General features: G+C 32.3%; 1 pseudogene; it reads left to right on the top strand.

Moving 5' to 3' along the window:
• The window catches only part of LOC106478527, a 7,818-nt pseudogene extending 5,838 nt beyond the window's left edge, over positions 1-1,980 (top strand).
• The last annotated feature ends 15,098 nt before the right edge of the window (positions 1,981-17,078 follow it).

Genomic DNA, 17,078 nt, shown 5'->3' with positions numbered 1-17,078 from the left:
AGCAGTTAAGTAAAAGCCGATATACAGTCGGTTTATGATATTTGCCAACAAGATTGATACGCACAGTTTTTTTTTTAATACAAATATATTTCAATATACACACAACAATACAATCTATAATAACGGTGATTACAAAACTGATGTATATACAAAAATTTTACAAACTTACAGGCAATATAAAGTCTTCTTTCTAGTCTGGAACTTCCTTAATATCTTATCAGGGTTCACGATGAGCGAGTTAATTACGAGTTGACGTAGATAACAATTTACTTAATAGGGAGCTAGCAAGCTCTGTGTCCTTCGTTATTCAACAGCCACGCACGCTAAGTTATCCACCGATGAAGTTGTATAATGTTTTCGTAAAAATACTGATGTCGGATGAGAATCCACTGAAGTTAAATGATTTATAATGTTCGAACTTTGTAAATGCTCCTGGTCAAATATCTGAAGTTTCCGATTCATAAGCGCTAATCACAATTATAGTTTTTGCTTCCGAAGTTTATAGCGCACTGACTATAGCAAACTAATAATAGATACTGTTTTTTGGCGCGTCGCGTTGGTTATATTTATAGGCGTGTAGAGAGTTTCTCGAAAATTCAGATTACGTAACAATACAAAGCTACACTTGATTCTTACACTCGAGAATCTTCTACAACTTTATAGAGAATAGGCGGGAGTTTCTCAATACATATTTATCAGTATATGTTATGTACATTTCTAAATATAAATTTAATTTAAACAAACATCGATATTAAAATAAATATATATAATAATAAATCCGTCACAGATATAATTAATCTTCAACAATTTATATTTCACGTTGAAATCTTTTACTTGGAAATCGATTGAGAAAATGTCTATATTCAACTAGTGCTTAAAAAATTTCTAGAAGAGACAAATTCCAGTTTGCTATAAGTTATCACAGCAGCATGTAGTCGGAAGTTACGATTTATTTGAACAGTAAATAATAGACAAACATACTTAGGTTTAATCAAAGTGGATGAATAGTATAACGCTGCCTACATTCTTTAAAAGTGTATTTTGCTTTAGTCTGTCTTAAAACACGTGCTCCAAAACAGTTTCTGAATAAATAAAGATAAATAAATCGAAACCAACTAAGCCGCAAAAATTTTCTTTCATGGTCATTTTGAATTATTTAAATCTTCACTTTTTAGATTGATTAAACTATTGTGGTCAGTTTCCTATTATTTTTAATCTGGATTTTTAAATTCTTATTTTTGTACTCCTGTACACTTTATATTAAGATGGAAGAATATTAGGAGGAGGAGAAAATCCGCTTCATGGGGTATATAATGACAAGTTTTATCAAGCCACACATCCTCAAAATACAAATGACAACTGGTTAGGAAGGGCAACAATAATAGGAATGGCCGGTTGGAGCCATTTTAAATTCCTCTTCCTCAACCCTGAAGGTGAATTGTACGGTGTTTTAAACGATAAGATATATAAAGGTACTCCTCCTACACATGGAAATGAAAATTGGATAGGCAGAGCAAAGAAAATCGGAAATGGTGAATGGAATCAATTCCAGTTCTTGTTTTTCGATCCAAATGGATACTTGTATGCTGTATCAAACGACAAACTCTACAAATCTCAATCTTCTAGTGATAATTGGATGGCAAAAGCAACAGAAATTGGAAGTGCTGGTTGGAATGGATTAAAGATTTTGTTCTTCCACCCTAACGGACAGTTGTACAGGGTGCAAGATCGACAGTTCTATAAAGCATTGCCTCCTTCCTCAAACCAAGAAAACTGGCTCGCATGAGCTTCTAATATTGGTCGCGGAGGATGGGATACATTCAAGTATTTGTTCTTCAGTCCAGTAGGAACCTGTTTGGAATTGAAGGTAGCAAGTTCTACGAAGATAACCCACCCAGTGAAACACATGATCATTGGCTGTCAAGTGCGACACTGATTGGTAATGGAGTATGGGACGATTTTCAATTCTTAATTTTTTGAAGTAAAAAAGAGTTTTATATCTCTTTTATTTCTTTTGATGAAATAATTCACGGGTTTTACTTCAAGAAATATTAATGATTGTGTACGATACATTTTTTGATAAATGACAAAATGTTAACTTTTTAATCATTAAAACTGTATTCTAATATGCACCAAATAAATATGTTACTTTTGGAAAAATTGTTTTTTTTCTTAATGTCATATATTACATAATACTTTTAGATACGATGAATAATAGTATGACGACAACAACCACAAAGATTTGATACGTGTGTGACTGTAACATAACATTTAATTCTCTGCAAAAGATCAAATAAAAAAAACATAAAGCTTATTGTAGTCGTAATCTTTGTTAAATGTGTGGTATTGGTGTGGTTTACTAATGACAGATGGAATTCTCTGAAATCGGTTTAATGCAGGGAAAATTTGTAAATAGAATAATAGTTTAAGCTTCATATATTCTATTAATTATTGAAAACGTCTTCATCGTCTTACCATTTCGTTTCTAATAGACAGTGGATATTTTATCAGTACAACATTCATTATTTGCGAGAGATCTTCCATTTAAACAAGAACCAAATAGTAATCTGTAATTACTATAACACATGTTTTGAATACATACCTGAGCGATACAATAAACACAAGAGCTGCATAAACAAAGATTCAAACTTGTGATCCCTCTTTATAAATTTTATCCCTGAAACCAGCTCAAGAATTATCCACACTTGGACAAAACTAGCCATTAAACACAATATTCCTGTCAACGTCAAATTCTCTCAAAAACCCGGCCCTAAATTAAAATCGTTACTAAACAAAATGTATTTAGAATCACACAATACCAACGTCATTTACAAAATAAGATGCAATAACTGCCCAGAATTCTACACCGGAGAAACCAGATTCACAGAACACAATAAAAAACCGTCCCATGCTTTCCACCATTGCAGCAAAAAAAAACCCATAGTATATCTGTTAAACACACGGTAATTTTAAACAAAGAACCAAAACATAAACAAACGATAAATCAAGGAATCCATCTTAATTGAACAAAACAACCCTATTCTAAACCAACACACTGGGGTGCCAAGTTATCTCTTCTAAGTCTTGGAAAGTATCCAGTCATGTGACCTTTTTGTTCCATACTGTATATATATATATATATATCTGTGTCAGTGTAAACTACTTGTAGCTGATGATAACAAAACCTTGTCGAAACGTTGTACATTTGCTGTTATGTTAAACTTATATTAAAGCTTTTCTTCATTACCCATTCAAGCCGTCTCCAAGCATTATTTATAAATTTGTGTTGATACTTAACATTAGCCTGAACTTTATGAGAAGAAAAATGTTTATAAATTTTAAAATCTTCATGTGTAATGCTTTATTCTTTTGTATTTTGAGTTTCCATAACTAGTTAGATTTTGCATAAGTGTGTCGCCCTTCATTGCTATCAGTATCTGAAATCCAAAACCTATAAATAGCTACACTATTGTAACGCTAACTTTTATGTTTAATAATTGTGTGCTTGGCCCAAATTAGGCTGAATTCGTTTTCTTTAATTCACTAATGTATTTTAACTAATCATAGTTCGGCGATGTTATCATGTGTTTGTGGTTATTTATATACGTTCGGCCCCCTCTCAAAAGAAACTGCAAATCACGGAGATATTCTCTCGTCTGTCTTCCAATCCTCTTGATAAACAAACATTTATTACACTTTGGTAAAGGAGAAGTAATTGTTGTGGTATTTTGTTTCTATAATAAACTTAGTCCTTTTTTTAAAGCATGAGTGGGTGTATATTTGTTTGTTTGTTTTTAATTAAGCACAAAGCTACACAAGGGCTATCTGTGCTCTGCCCACCACGGGTATCGAAACCCGGTTTCTAGCGTTGTAAGTCCACAGACATACTGCTGTGCCACTGGGGGGCATGTGAGTGTATATACATTCCCAGGAAGGAGATTTTATTTAATACCATAAGAGCATATGCATTGCTAGTACGTTAGGCAATTCTATAGAAAGTCTGTAGAACTTTCAAGGCTCTATAAGATTTTAATACAAAACCATAAAACGCTCGTGTACTTTAGTAACCTTCTATATTACTTTCATTATAACCGAAGGAACAAAACGTAGCACAAAACTATAATTCTCAAACCTTAGAAATAGATTAATAAAAGTTGTCTAGTATAATTTCAAATGAATGTATATATCATATTTAGGAAATATTTAAACAGTAGTTTGATTAACTGTTTGATGTAAAGCACAAAGCGTTGTAAGTCCTCTGTCTAATCGCCGAACCATCGAAAAATAGAGAACACAGAGTTAAGTAATGTTATAAAGTAATGTGTCACGTGTGCGTTTGATCAGTTTAAAATAATAAATTATGAAAACTTTGGTATCTACTTTCTCAGAATGAAAAAAATATTTACCATTATTTTTCTCATAGCAAACAAAGAATAGGTAAGTATGTATTGATATCCAGCTAATGTTGATCATTATCTGAACAAAATGAATAAACTAGATAATAATTTCGAGAAAGTTATTGAAATAATAAATATATTTGGTTTATATTTTATCACCTGTATTTTTCGTTATCCGTATAGAGTTGATACGTTATAATATATAGATTTAAAAGAAATCCTAGTTCCAGATACACCTCATATAGCTGTTTGTTTGTTTGTAATTAAGCATAAAGCTACAAAATGGGCTATCTGTGCTCTGCCCACCACGGGTATCGAAACCCGGATTCTAGCGTTATAAGTCCGCAGACATACCGCTCTGCCACTGGGGGGGCCCTCATATAGCAATTCACGTCTGTTGCATTTTCCATCAGTTATTGATTTAGAAGCTAGTTTTGACCTTACTACCTTTATACATATTAACCAGGAAACAAGCTACCTACGTAGATCAGAAATAAAAATGTATATACACACCTAGTAATGAGCAAATCAAAATAACATAATCTTCAAATTACATTATAACACTATATTTTATGTTTTCTTATACAAAATGATACAAATCCTATAACCCGAGCGCTTTCGAAAAGTGGATCTGTTTTTCTGACATCATAATTATACATCCTTATTTCATTGATACCAATAGAAACAGTTTCAAATGTATATTTATTTGGAAGAAGCTCCACGTAGTTGTAGGTCAAATGTGTGGTAAAATATCTTTACATGCTATTATTTTGTTCTTAAGACTCGCGACAAACTCACTGCCAAAATTCTTATGTTTCAAAACTTACTTATATAAACCAACTTTTTCGTTAAAATTTGTAACACAACTTGTTGCCCTTATTACTGTTAGACGGTGCATAACATTAAGTACTGACTTCGATGAACATTGTGTATGATCAGGTAAAACAACAATATTTTTGTCGTTATAAGAGTAACATAAACCTTTCTCAGATGACTTAGTGACTGTTTTTTATATAAGTGTTCCTATTAATCTCTCAAAGTTCTTGACTTTTGTTTGCTTCCAGAATGTTAATCTTACTTAAATAACAGATGCAGGTTTAGTTTTTGATGATGAACTATTAAATACTAGCCGCGACCAGCGATAGGTCTCATACCATTCGCTTTAAATTTCCTGTTTTTATCATTTTCATGCACGCCAATTAAGCTAGGCTTTTTTGTAGGCATTATATGAGCGTTCCTTGTATGACACGGTTTTACGAGTTGAAACAAAGAAACTTACAAAAACGAAGAATAAGTATGTGTGTGTTTTGTTATAACAAGGCCACAATAGACTATCTACTGTGGCCACTGAGGGGATTATTTGTTTGTTTGTAATTAAGCAGAAAGCTACACAATGGGTTATCTGTGCTCTGCCCAGCACAGGTTTCGAAACCCTGATTCTAGCGTTGTAAGTCCGCAGACACACCGCTGTGCCACTGGGGGGTTCACTGAGGGGAAATCAAACCCCTGATTTTAGCATTGTAAATCCGAAAACTTGCCGCTGTTTTACCAGGTGACACGAAGAATAAAACCCATGGTAAATAAAAAAGTGGATAAAAGGTGTTCGTAGTAGTCTATGGAATGAAACGAAGCTAAATTGTTGCAAAGCAAAGTGAATGTAAAGTTGTAATGAAGGCAAACTTAGCTGAATATACAGAAACATCTGGATGCATGTTCACAAAGTGATTTGAACGAATTGAGCTTGCATACTTCAAACCTAAATAAGTCGAAAAAAAAACCCATAAAGATTTTATTTGTCGGATTGTCCATTTCTTTTTTAGTTACACACGGGTTAAGTGTTCTTTGTGTGAAAATACTTTGCAAATAAGAAACTAAAGTTGAAATCTAAGTCAGTCGTCACATATATGATTGTGGAATATTGTTCCAAGTGTTCTGTATCACTCCGTAATATTCACACAAGTTATTTAGTTTCCGTTTGTCGCTTTCAGCTTGCATATAATCACACAGCGTTAATAGTATTCATAATGAGACTTCCTGCAGGCCAAGCCACTGTTTCGAGTGTTCGTTATATTTCAAACCTTACTTTCAGTAATTTTTATATAAACCAACGTTTTTCTTAAAATTTGTACAACAAATTGTTTTCATGTATTACCGTTAGATGGTGATCAACATTAAGTATCGACTTCGATGTACATTGCTCATGTTGACAGAAAAAAAAAACAGTTGTTTTCGTAATTATATGAGTAAGGTAAATCACTCTTACATGACTAGGTGACTATTTTTTCATTAATTTCTTACTAAACCCTCAAAGTTCTTGAGTATTGTATATTTTACAAGTGTTAATCTTATTTAGATAATAAGTATAGGGTTATTATTTGATGGTGAAATATTAAATATATCGAGAATATATAAGTGAATTTGATTTAGTTAATCTATAATTTCTTCAAAAACAGTATGATTTAACAACAAAAATTAAAAACATCTTATTGTTTTATCGTCTAACTTACGTATATACAGCGCTAGAAATAATTATGAAAGTCACAAGTAATACAACTACAATAGATATACACTCGTATATCTAGTGTAACACGCTAACCGTTTGGACACACCCGGTCTTAATGTTTTTGTATATCATTAATCTTATAACGTCACACGGACTATCAACTGATGGAAATATTGTATAAGAGGTTTATAGTCCACGGTAGATTAAAGTTGCATTGCTATTAAAAGAAATCGTTTTTGTTTTGCTGTAATTTACATACAATAAAAATAATAAGAATAGTTTATGTTTTATATTTTGTAATTATTTTGTCATTTGTAAAAATATAAATTTAAAAACGTAAATATTTCTTAAGAGTTTGAGTTAAAACAAATGATTTCCCAGATAAAATAAGTGATTTCAAAAGGCGTGTTAACTCTCGATTGTGTAAAACAGGTTATTTTTGAAACTTGTAACCCAAATATTCGCATGTTCGGACTGTGAATCCGAGGGTTAATGTTTTACACCCTATTGCTATAAAAATGCGCTCCTTACTTTGGGACTATTACTGTGATTTAAAAGTGACGATCACATCCCACTATTTGTTCAGACAAGAGTAGCTCCAGAGGTAGCAGTGGAGGATGATGAATATTTGCATTCCCTTGAGCCAGTTCAAAAGTGAGACGGTTAACCGCAGATAGCTTGCCTAGCATTGTGCGAAATTTCTAAAAATTAAATTCTCAACTTTTTCTTTTTAGAACATTCCAGTGGCTCAGCAGTAAGTCTGTAAGCTAAAAATTGGGTAACCAAAGCAGAGCTTAACTATCTTATTTTCACGTGTGTTCTCTCCACAATAATTTTCTGCATAAAGAAGAAAAGGAAGATAATTTGAAACTCAGAACAGAATAATAGTAATAATAGCAATAATAGCAGGTAACAGAATAATAAACTTGTGTTTAAAACACTGGCCATAGTGGGATGCATACCACAATTTTAACTGTTGTAAATTTTAGTAATACAAGCTTTCGTTACATGCGGCTCTAACTGTGCTCCAGAAAAAGTTTTTATTGTGTGCTCTCTTGTTCCTTCTAGCTATACTACTCATATTGTTATTTTGCGAAGGACTTATATTAAGTTCTGATTACAGCTGTTAGTCGTTTGGGATAGATCTGTACCAGATTTGAACAGTGGGATGGTGCAATTTTCACCCATTCTTCCTGGGAAAATTGCTCTAATTCTGACAGGTTCTTTGGGAATCATTGATGGACTGCACTCTTCAAGTCTAGTAATAACTATTATATTGAATTCAAGTCAGGAATTTGACTGGGCCACTCCAGGACATTCACTTTTTTCTTTTTCTTCTCTAGTGTGGCTTTGGCTTTGTTCTTTTGGTCATTGTTCCGCAGAAATGTGAATTTTTCGACCCAGTTCTAGATTCTTGGCTGATTCAAGCAGGTCTTCCTCAAGGATTCGCCTGAACATTGGACCATCCATCTTCTCCTTAATCCTGATAAGCTTCCCTGTCCCTGCTGATGAGAAGCATCCCCATAATATGAAGCTGCCACCACCATGCTTGACAGTTAGGATGGGGGATGTGCTGTGTGTTGGGCTTGTGACAGATATCACGCTTTTAATTTAGACGAAAAAGCTACATTTCTGCAGTATCATTTACATGCTTTGTCGCAGACTACATACGAGATTTAAGATAATTCTCTTTTAGTAATGTATTCTTTCTTGCCACTCACCCATACAGGACAGCTTTGTGTAGGGACCAGAATTTTGTCGATGTATGAACACTGACTCCCATCTCAGACATGGAATTTTTCAAATCTTTCAAAGTCATCGTTGGCTTCACAGTGGCATCCCTAACAAGTTTCCTATGCCCTGCTGCTTAGTTTGGAATGGCGGCCTGATCTGGGTAGTGACTGGGGAGTATGAAGCACATTCCACTTCTTGATTATAGCCTTCACCGTACTGAACGTGATAATCAGCTACTTTAAAATTTTCTTGTAACCTTCTTCTGATTTGTGCTTCTCTGCCACATTATCCCTGACTTGTTTAGAAATCCCCTTGGTCTTCATGGTTGATTTGTCTTATCACTATTTGAGTTGTGGCTTGAAGGCAAGCATTTACTCTGAAGTCAAGTTAAACCACTTTGATTACACACAGACAGAGACCATTACACTAATTTTGTGGCCTTTCAAACTAATCTTTAGCACCTGAACTGATATAGGGTTGCCGTAGCAAAGAGGTTGAATATTTTTCCAATGGAGAATATTCTAATTTTCTTTGAAAATCTAACTTACTTGCATAATATCAGTGTTTTATAGCTTTCTTTGTTTAGAGTAGACTATGTGGATTCTAAATATAAATTTCCTTTGAAGGTTTCATGATTGCAAGCTCAGACGGCAACAAATGTGGCAACTTTGCAGGGAGGTGAATACTTTTGCAAGGCACCGTACACGTTAAGCATCACTAAACTATGATCATTTTCCAGATTATCAACATAATTTAGAAATTGTGTTTTCAATAATCTATTGTTCCAAAGTTTTCACTTTGAAGATATATTTAAGCATAGAAAACAAAAAAAGGACCCTAAAGGTCAGAGTGATTGTGAAGGGTGATATTTAATACGCCAAATATAATGTTTCACACAATTATAATTAACGAATAACATAATCCACAGAACATAAAATAAAAATACAAAATACAATTTGAAGAGTCTTAGTTTCAAACTGCTACATGTTTTGAATATATAGAGTGATATTTTATTCATCAGACATAAATGGAGAAGAATAATGAAGTATTAATTAAAATGCCAATGTTTGTAATAAATTTTCATGTGTGTACTGAAATACATTATGTATACATATTTTTTCTAAACTATGTTTGTCCCTCTATCGGACAGCGGTAAGCCTAATATGGCTTTGCTCTATTGCAAACAAACATACGTAAGCTATATTTTTAATATTTCAACTTAGATGTTTTGTTGATTGAAGGAGCGTGTCATGATGTCATCTGTACATTTCACGTAACTTGTAAGTTAAGAATCTAGAAGTTGCTTGTAATATGTATAAATAAGAGTACAATATACAAAACAGACTCAGTAAATTCATCAGCAAATAAATTAAAGCCCAAACTTATATAAACTGCATGTGACAGAGATCGCCTAAAGAATCTTTAGCAGCGGGGTAAGAAGAGTTTCACTCAGGTAAACGAATGTTTATTTCTCTATACCTTAATTATTTATTATTAGTTTAAGTTAGATGGACGAAATGACGTTTTAATTTGGCAGACATTTAAATCAATTGAATTTATATGAAACGGAATTGAAGGTATAACTGTTAAAATACCTGTTGTCATCATGCACTAAGTCAAAGTTTGTTATTATGTAGCAATGTTTATGAATGATTTTTCTTACATTTTGTTCTAAACATATTCTATGGTAGGCCACAAGTTTCGACTTTTAAGTAATGATCCAAAACACATGAGTTTAAAGTATATTTTATGCCAATATTTATAACTCGATCATTAATTACTTTTTCCGTTAAAGACTCCATTCTTACGTTGGCATAAAGATAAGTGCTCGGTGGTTAGCCCAAATGTTGACGGAGGGTGGCGTTAGCTATCTGTCTAATCTCTCGTTTATCGCCTCAGAATTAGGGACGGCTCTTGAGTAGCTTTGCATGAAATTTAAAAACAAATAAACATAAAGATAAGTCAGTATGCAGGTCTTTAAAAATTATTTTCACAAACACTTAATATAAATAGAAACAATATCAAAGTAAACTGGACTGAGGAGGAAATGTGAAAGTGTCAAAACTTGCCTCTTTATAAACTTTTTTTTTTTCCTTCCAAAAGCCGCCTGGAGAGTAACCTTATTTACCACTAGCACCACTATACAGTCTGTCAGTCAGTTAGAAGACACTAAAACGGTGTCACATATGGGACGCTTAACGCTGTAATTTGTACAAGAATAATTATGCACTCTGTAGGCTACAGCACTGCATGACATATGAACGTCAAAGGCAAGAAATACAAACATTTGTTACTATTAATTTTGGTTTTATTTACTATTGAAATCTAACATTTTGTGTAATCTTGTCTCTATAAAAACCACACCCAGTGATAAAGTACTATTATATAACCAAACAGTGTTAAACTACTACTATTTAACCAAACAGTACTAAACTACTGTTATCTAACCAAACAGTAAGATTTGACACTACTCTCTAACCAAACAGATATAAACAACTACTATCTAACCAAACAGTGATACACTACTATTATATAACCAAACAGATATAAACTACTACTATCTAACCAAACAGTGATAAACTACTATTATATAACCAAACAGATATAAACTACTACTATCTAACCAAACAGTGATAAACTACTATTATCTAACCAAACTGTGATAAACTACTATTATCTAACCAACGAGTGAGATTGGACACTACTACTATCTAACCAAACAGTGATAAACTACTATTATATAACCAAACACTGTTAAACTACTACTATCTAACCAAACAGTAATAAACTACTATTATATAACCAAACAGGTTAAACTACTACTATCTAACCAAACAGTAATAAACTACTATTATCTAACCAAACAGAGATAAACTACTATTATCTAACCAAACAGTAATAAACTACTACTATCTAACAAACAGTGATAAACTACTATTACCTAACCATCGAGTGAGATTTGACACTACTACTATCTAACCAAACTGTGATAAACTACTATTATCTAACCAAACAGTGATATTTGATACTACTATCTAACCTGTGATAAATTACTATTATATAACCAAACAGTGAGATTTGACACTACTATCTAACCCGTGATAAATTACTATTATATAACCAAACAGTGAGATTTGACACTACTATCTAAACAAACAGATATAAACTACTTCTATCTAACCAAACAGTGAGATTTGACACTACTATCTAAACAAACAGATATAAACTACTACTATCTAACCAAACAGTGTTAAACAACTACTATCTACCCAAACAGTGATAAACTACTTTTATATAACCAAACAGGGTTAAACTACTACTATCTAACCAAACAGTAAGATTTGACACTACTCTCTAACTAAACAGTGATAAACTACTATTATTTAACCAAACAGTGATAAACTAATATTATCTAACCAAACAGTGATAAACTACTATTATTTAACCAAACAGTGATAAACTACTACTATCTAAGCAAACAGTAATAAGCTACTGTTATCTAACCAAACAGTAAGATTTGACACTACTCTCTAACCAAACAGATATAAACTACTATTTTATAACCAAACAGTGTTAAACTACTACTATCTAACCAAACAGTAATAAACTACTACTATCTAACCAAACAGTGATAAACTACTATTATCTAACGAACGAGTGAGATTTGACACTACTACTACTATCTACCCAAACTGTGATAAACTAATATTATCTAACCAAACAGTGATAAACTACTATTATATAACCAAACAGTGATAAATTGCTATTGTTTAACCAAACTGTGATAAACTACTATTATCTAACCAAACAGTGATATTTGACACTACTATCTAACCTGTGATAAATTACTATTATATAACCAAACAGTGAAATTTGACACTACTATCTAAATAAACAGATATAAACTACTACTATCTAACCAAACAGTGATAAACTACTACTATATAACCAAACAGTATTAAACTACTACTATCTAACCAAACAGTAATTAACCACTGTTATCTAACCAAACAGTAAGATTTGACACTACTCTCTAACTAAACAGTGATAAACTACTATTATCTAACCAAACAGTGGTAACTACTATTATCTGACCAAACAGAGATAAACTACAATTATCTAACCAAACAGTGATAAACTGCTATTGTCTAACCAAACTGTCATAAACTACTATTATCTAATCAAACAGTGATATTTGACACTACTATCTAACCAGTGATAAATTACTATTATATAACCAAATAGTGAGATTTGACACTACTATCTAACCAAACAGTGATAGACTACTATTATATAACCAAACAGTTATAAACTAATATTATCTAACCAAGCTGTAAGATCTGACACTACTCTCTAACCAAACAGTGATAAACTACAATTATCTAACCAAACAGTGATAAACTGCTATTGTCTAACCAAACTGTGATAAACTACTATTATCTAACCAAACAGTGATATTTAACACTACTATCTAACCAGTGATAAATTACTATTATATAACCAAATAGTGAGATTTGACACTACTATCTAACCAAACAGTGATAGACTACTATTATATAACCAAACAGTTATAAACTAATATTATCTAATCAAACAGTGCTAAACTACTGCTATCTAAGCAAACAGTAATAAACTACTATTATCTAAACAAACAGCATGATTTGACACTACTATCTAACCAAACAGTGATAAGTTAGTATTATCTAACCAAATAGTGAGATTTAACGGTCATTATTATACTACTCTACTGACTCTCAACATGCAAGTGTGCTTTGCGACAACACTCTGATTCATAGTCCCGGACCCTTAGCAACTCGGCCACGCTCGGCCCATAAGGACTAAAATTCAAGTCATACTAATACACTTACTTAACTTAAGGGTAAACTTTATAAGCTAGGTGTTAAAACATTATAAAACTGGTATAGTCTGAAGAACTACTCTGTGTACGTCGTTAAATTAAACTAAGTGAAATACTAGATTATAAAAAAGGAATGGTATTGTACGATTTTCCTAACAACTTAAAATATTTCATCGTTTCAAAGTTCTGTAGTAAAGTTTTTAGTAAAACACTATTTCAACTAAAACTGCGTTCAAACCGAGAAATACATTCCATAGTTCTTGGTAAACCACTTTCTATTTATAAGTCCTATACTTAACTTCCTATGATAAGCTCCTACTTAGCTTCCTACTTCCTTTGCGGGTTTTCCTGGACACTAGAAATTCCAAGAAACGATACAATCTTGTTTTATTCCTTCAAGTTTTATTGCCTTAAAAAAATCATTAATTAATGCACATTAGCGGTACTTCTGCAAATGCTGTTTTGGTAAAATTGTGATACATTTGTTATACATTATAATACTTGGTGCTGTATTGTATTGAATATGATATGATCTCTTGGAAGTTTATGTGGTTCTTTGGTGATTAGTATTGTAGTTGACTATTAACACAGTTTTTTAATACTGTATTGTTAATTATATTGGGGTGTTCCCACGTTAATTATATGTTCTGTGCTATTCACAAATACTTAACTGTTACATCCTATCACTGGGGTGTTATTAGAACTAGGACAGATCAACTACTTTTGTGGTTTTAACTTCATTCTTTTATAAAGGAGAAAGAAAATATTTCTCAGAGCAATGCTTTTGCATGAATAGATATACCACATGCAGGATTGGAGAATACTACAAGAGAAAAGAGAAATTCTTAGCACTGTAAGAGAGTATGAAAAATGGGAGTACAGTAAGCTAGTTATAACCAAGAAACTGTTAACTGTGGTAAAATGTTTTGCTTTTTCGGTATAAAAAATCTGAACTCCTTTTCTTAGCAAGTGCGGCCTGCTATTAATAATGTATCATCAGTATTTATATGTTTATCTCTATAGTTTATAATTTTTCATATATATTTCGAGTTTTTAGATTACTAAGTTTATTGTTAAATTTTTCTCACGTTGAAAGATACTTCTATTATTTCCACGAAATCACGCGATAATTTGTGAGACTTCACTAACTGTGGGCATCGAACACCAGATCAGTTTACCTGCATTAAATCAATGTTATTTTTCAAATTGACATTTTAATTGTCCAAATTATTTAATAATCACCCGAAGAAGACAAACGGGTAGTCAAGATCATTGTTATATTTTGATTTGTACTAAAAAAAAAGGAGCAATTCATCGTGGCTAAATAACTGGATAAGAGTGACAGATAAAACAAAAAAACAGTAAAGAATGAAGAAGTTCATGGCTACAAAAAATGCCTAGCTTTGTGGCACATATTTTATAACTGGTAGGATAAGTAATGATTGTACAAACGTTGATTATAGTACCACGCACAGAGTTTATCTTTACAAAACGATACGTGCAGAAAAATTACTTCAACACTGTCCAGGATGTCACAGCAGAGACGCGAAAAACTGTAAAAAATCGAGCAAAATATTGTTTTCTATAGACATTAAGGATGTTGAATCTGCAGCTAGTTTCATCAGAAATTTCGTAAGTAAATGAGCATTTGTCTGTTTATGATACAAGAACCATGCATTCTACAGTAGTTCATGATTACTCTAATTTTGGGTAAATCAACATTAAAACATATCTAGCTAATCAACACAAACAATAACAAATTAAATGAATAACTCTTCACAGACTCTAAACATATAAAATAATTCTATACAAACTGAAAATGTTTCAAGTTCAACAGGTGTTCAACTTGATACTTTTTAAAATCTCCAGTTTGGCTAATATTTGAATGTAACAACAATAAAAGCTTATCAATGACTTAAATGGAAAAGTGAATGAAATAATATGAGAGATTAATTATACGTTGAAAACATACTGACATCTAATTCAAATGATCAATTTTTACACCTGACTTCCAAATGTATCAAAGTTAATGTGTTATTTGTTATGTCCATGTTTTGAATAAAAAACTGATAAGATAATATATTATCAACGAAACGACAAAACTGCACGTTCAAATATTATCAAAGAGCCATCAAGAAAACTATCAATTGAAAATTTTTGTTTGCTCTTTTGTTGTGTCTTAAATTAGACATTTTACAGCAAGATATTCCAAGCCGTTTCAACATTTCCGTATCACATTTCTTCAAAATGTTCAATACATGAATCAGTTTCTTGCGGTTGGAATTAGAAATTACTTTCTCATATCAGACTGCAGGCGGAGTAAAGATGTTTTTAAATCCACATTATTTTGAATTTTAGTTGAATTTATGTCGAGAATCCTTGAGCTCTTAAACCATAAGAGAAACGTGGTCCTCATATAAGTAAAGAAATGCATTATTGGTATCATAACTGATTCATACATATCATCTTTATATGGGGAATCAGAATCTGACAATCTATCAATTAACACTCTCATAAAATATAACACTTACTTAGTAATACAGGAATTAATTATTTTGCCATATTGTCATATTGAAATTGTTAGATGTTTCATTTTTTACTTCCCAACATAACGGATAATAAGTAAACAAACCACATAAACAAAGAAAGTTAAATGTAAGTATGCCCCCCAGTGGCACAGCGGTATGTCTGTGAACATACAACGCTAGAAGCCGGGTTTCGATACCTGTAGTGGGCAGTGCACAGATAGCCCAGTGTGTAGTTTTGTGCTTAACTTCAAACAAACAGACAACAAAGACTACAAAGAATGCATTTTTCTTAATCCAACTGGGGTGGGAGTTGGCCCTGTGTTACAGGTGGAGGGCCTGTTTCGAATCGGTGTTATACCACAAAACATACCAAGCACTTGAGTGACAGTTAATATTTTAGTATGAGTGATGACTGGCTGCTTTTCCTCTGGTCACCAACTCAAAATGAAGGACGGCAACAGACAGCCTGTAGCTTTTTCATAAATGCAAGATACGATTTAAGAAGCTCTTAAGTTACTATCAGACTTATTTCTATACCCATGTTTACTATGTATTTATACACATAAACTATAAAGCCTACAAATTCTTTGATAAAGAGCAAAGTTTGGAGTGTTGTTAAACACAACATTACAAGTAGCCTTTCTGTTATCTGCTCACCATGGGTATCGAAACCCAAATTTTAGCGTCGTAAGCCGGCAGACTTCCTGTTAAGCCATTAGGAGGCGATAAAGAGCAATCAATAACAACAATATTGTTAATTATATACCAAATATTTCTCTGAACTTTCAATCTAACATTAAAATATTACTTTAAGACACATCTTGTAATAAACATCAACATTTAAGCTTATACACCACGAACAAACTTTCAAGTTTGGAATTCTATCCTTAAAACAAAACAAAAAATAATTAAATTCTAAGCGTTACTTTGAAAAAGTGTTCTTAGTTCAGTTTCAAGATATACCTTATTTATCATGTTATATACTTTTAGATATTGGGATTTTTGGCCCAGATACAGCTACACTAACATTATACATTCTTACGATATCAAAACTTGGT

The sequence above is a fragment of the Limulus polyphemus genome, unplaced genomic scaffold (genome assembly GCF_000517525.1).
Source record: "Limulus polyphemus unplaced genomic scaffold, Limulus_polyphemus-2.1.2 Scaffold221, whole genome shotgun sequence".
NCBI classification, from domain to species: Eukaryota; Metazoa; Arthropoda; class Merostomata; order Xiphosura; family Limulidae; genus Limulus; species Limulus polyphemus.
Note: the sequence above shows the minus strand (reverse complement) of the source record. Positions and strands in the feature narration are given on the sequence as shown.